Source organism: Poecilia formosa, unplaced genomic scaffold (assembly GCF_000485575.1).
Source record: "Poecilia formosa unplaced genomic scaffold, Poecilia_formosa-5.1.2 Scaffold508, whole genome shotgun sequence".
Taxonomy (NCBI): domain Eukaryota; kingdom Metazoa; phylum Chordata; class Actinopteri; order Cyprinodontiformes; family Poeciliidae; genus Poecilia; species Poecilia formosa.
Window position 1 is genome coordinate 67,658 of NW_006800447.1, and position 3,906 is coordinate 71,563.

The following is a 3,906-nucleotide window of genomic DNA, read 5'->3' on the forward strand; positions in this document are numbered from 1 at the left end:
TTGCTACAGTGAGGTGAACTTGGGTGTTTCTGCCAAATCCCGATGCTCATATGAGAAACAAAAGCTATAAATGTCTGGGCAAAGTGAGAGTTCATCTGTTAAGCTGACTGAACATGAAAACATAAACCAAACTCTGGAGTACAGACATTTTCTAGAAGTGTCTTTGTGAGGCTACTGCTTTATAATTTGAATTTAATTTCAGATTTTTGTATAATTTTATCTAGGTTAATGTAAAAAGTGGGCTGTTATTGTAGGTTAATTTTCTATACAGAGAAGTAATTATTGGGGATGCTCTGATGTTGATATTAACATTGATCACATTTTTTAATCTGATTACTCATCATCCGAATAATCAACAGAATATTCAATTACTAAAATAATCTTTTATAACAAGCCTAGTCTGGCGCCAACATAGAAAAGCTAAAGCAGAACTTGGCGCTTCTTAAGCAGAGGAACAGTAACGGTGGAACAAAAAAGATTGTTCCTGATAAAACATTGCTGGAGTAAAAAGTTTTCCTAAAAGCCCTCAAACCTCAAACGCTGAGCTGAAGTAAACGACCTTATAGGTCATTTTTAATATCTAACAGTTAATATGCTGAGTGCCCGCCTCTGCAGCTCGGGTGAAAACATCAGAGCCTTCATGCACTGAATCCAGACTGGAGGTAAAAACATCCCAGAACATTTCTAGATTCTGTCAGAATGAAGTTCTGTAATAGGAGGCGCAGCTGAGTTTTCCTTCATTCATCATTTACAGTTTATGTTCTCAGATTGACTTTTGTTTTGAAGAAATACAACCTTTTTCCTGCTGAAAAAAACAACTAATTTCTTATTATTCTCAGTAAAGCTTTCTTTCTTTTTATCAGTCTGTCTGGTTGTTGGGGCGTCGGTGTGAGTGTTTGCTGCAGCAGCAATCAGATAACGGCGCTGCAGTCGCTCCTCGACCCGCCGCCGCCGCTGCGTTAGTCGGTCGGGACCTCAGGCTGACCTGCAGATATCAGTCTGGCTGAGCAAAGTGCAGCAGCGCTTATCGGCCTGGATAACAGCAGAGCGGCTTTCAGGACGTTCGTCCCTGCAGCGCTGCAGGTCCAGATGCAAACAGCTGCAGGGTTTTGTGTTTTCTCCTCATGTCGGCCTGCAGACCCAGAGGCTCGTGTTTAGAGAATCATGCGAGCTGCAGGTTGGACACATGACGCAGCGGAGTGCTGACTTCTCTCAGTTGGTCCCAAATCGACACAAACAGGAAAACGAGGAGCAGCCGGCTTTTCTCCGTCAGCCCTTTTCGCTTCCCCTTTTTCTCCTGAAGGCCTGAGAGGGAGCAGCAGCTTCACCATGACTCACTGCTGCTCTTCTTCACCTTCATCACCACCGTCATCATGACCCCAGCTGCAGGTTCCCCAGGAATCCCCTGCAGGTCGGTCCAGATCCACGGCCTTCATAAGGCATCAAACTGTCGGATCCGTGGAATTCCTGGGGAAAAAGTCTTTAAGAATTGAACCGTAAATGATGTTTTTAGATGAAATGGTTCTGATAAGAGATGAATGGAAACTCCAGAAGAACCTTCAGTCACTCTCTGTTTCAGAGCCTGCAAAAAGTATTCACACCCTCGCATGCTTTACCTTCTTCCATAAATCAGAATCAACAAATTCAGATTTTTTTTTGTCAAGAAAAAAAAAACAAAAAACAAAAAAAACCAACAACAAATAAATAATGTCAAAGTGCATAAATATTCACTCCCTTTGAAGTAGCTGAGCTAAGACAGTTGGTGCTAAAAGTTTCATTAATTGTGTTTCCATCGTTTATTTATCCACAGTTTGAAACATCGCATTAGAAACAGTTGATGAAAACTTCAAAATGAAAAATAATTTCCTCAGTTTCACAAAGTTTTCATGCCGGCTTGAGGTTTCTGGCTTTTCGCCGAAGGAGAGAAGGAAGTGAGTTGAACCTGTTCAACGCGTAGCGTTAGCATCTGGCGGGTTGAGTCGCCCCAAACCACGAGGAGGAGACACGCTTAATTCAGCTTGTGTTTTATTTTATTTATTTATTTATTTATTTTTTGTGAAATTTTAAGTTTGCTCAAGATTTGCATAAAAATTGGCTGGAAAGACTTAATGAGTGAATGGAGATCAACTGAGTTCTGGTTCTGGAAGGTCCATTCAGAGGCTCATCATGACAACAAACTGCCATGACAACAGGAAGACTAAAGAACACGCCGACCAATCAGAGAACGGCTTGTTGAAAGTATCAGTCAGGAGATGGAGACAGAAACGTCTTCAAGGGTCGTCCCTGGAGTTCAGATAAATCATCACCAATGGAAGGAATTGGGTCCATGTGCAAATTTGAGACTCTACAGAAATTCTGGAGTGGCCTAATCAAAGCCCAGATCTGGTCCCCACCAACCTGACACAGCTGGCAGAGTTCACAGTGAGAATGGAGGAAATCTGCAGCTGATCCTAACTGAGACAGAGTGATGTAGTGGCGCACAGCAGCAGGAAGTGTTTGTGATGCAAAGTTTCACCAGCAGAGCGGCGTTTCCACCATCATGGTCTCCTGACTTCCTCCTCCATCCTGCTGAGGGCCGGTTGCTTCAGACTCATGTTGACACATCAGGGAAAGTCTCCAGAACCGAACACCCTGAACAGAACACACCCGGACGAACCGACCCCAGACTTACTGCAGAAACGCCAGCTGAAGCAAAAGCTGCAGAGACCAAGCTAAAGTATTCACACCCCCAAAACAATCTGCAGTTTGTTCCTTTTAACCACAAAATAAACGTAATTTTATCTAAGATATCAACACAGAGACGTTCAGAACTGAGAACAAAAACATCTGAAAAGTTCTTCTGATGTTCTGGTTCTGGTCTCAGAGGTTCCTCAGGTCCCAAAAGCCCAGTCCAGTCCACTTCACCCCGACTCCGGTCCATTTTTCTGTAATGTCCAGTCCGGTTGGTATGAATGCTAATCAACCTCTGACCTCTGACCTCAACCGGTCTGGGTTCGGTTGAAGTGAACTCTGGTTCACTTTGAATGTGAACACCAACTGGGCCAGAGACCACTCAAAAAGCAGGAAGTGGACTACAGCGCAGGGCATTCTGGGTAAATACAACCAAAGCTAATGTGCTAGCCTAGCGCTAGCAGCAGAAATGGCTCCTGGTCTTTAGCCTAAAGAGAAATCCTCCAACCGCTAAAATCTGACGCCTCCATCTTGTTTCCGTCTGGTGAAGAAGGAAGTTGCTCTCAGTGTCTTCAGAGGTTTTTGTGTCGTTTCCTTCAGTGGTTCTTGGTGCAGCGCCCCCACAGGCCAGGAGGGGAACAGGCTGGTTTGAGTCATAGGAAGAGAACCACAGCAGCTGGAGATGTTAAATATTTTGGTACCAGTAGAACCGGGTCTCCCAGGAGGGAAACATCTTGAGTTTTGTCTGGACGGCTGAGTCTAAGCGGACGGCGTCCAGCCAGTCGGAGCAGAGTTCAGGTGTGGCTCTGGAGTTCAGCCTGCAGCCTTGAGCCAAAGATGCTCTTGGTGTTCCTGCAGATCCAAACAGGAACCCTGCTGGTCCATTACTCTGCATGTGGTGGACAGTCAGAGCAGCCGGATCGGCTCCTTGCTTCTTCTTTTAGTGAGCAGAGCCTCTAAACCAACATGCTGGAGTTTCAGCGTCCTGTAGCCGACATGTGGTTTCACGTGCAGAGAGATGATTTATGGAGTCTGTGTTCCCACCTGCTCCCATTCTTCTCTGCTGCCGCCCGACTTTCCCTGCAGGGAATCAATAATCTGATCTGATCCGAGCTTTATCTCTGATCTGAGCTCAGCGTTTCTCACAGGTAGCAGCTGCACCAGAACCGGACTGCAGGGAAACGGAGACACTGCCACGCTCAGCCGATCTGGGATTCCTGCCATCTGACAATCATC

General features: G+C 45.4%; 1 long non-coding RNA gene across 1 annotated transcript in view; it reads left to right on the forward strand.

Annotated features, from left to right (window-relative positions):
* The window catches only part of LOC107834033 (uncharacterized), a 26,159-nt gene extending 24,337 nt beyond the window's left edge, over nt 1-1,822 (forward strand). Inside the window, exons 4-5 of the long non-coding RNA XR_001659817.1 lie at nt 159-165; nt 1,811-1,822. This is a non-coding gene — a long non-coding RNA (uncharacterized LOC107834033). The remainder of the gene's footprint in view (nt 1-158; nt 166-1,810) is intronic.
* Nucleotides 1,823-3,906: the final 2,084 nt, after the last annotated feature.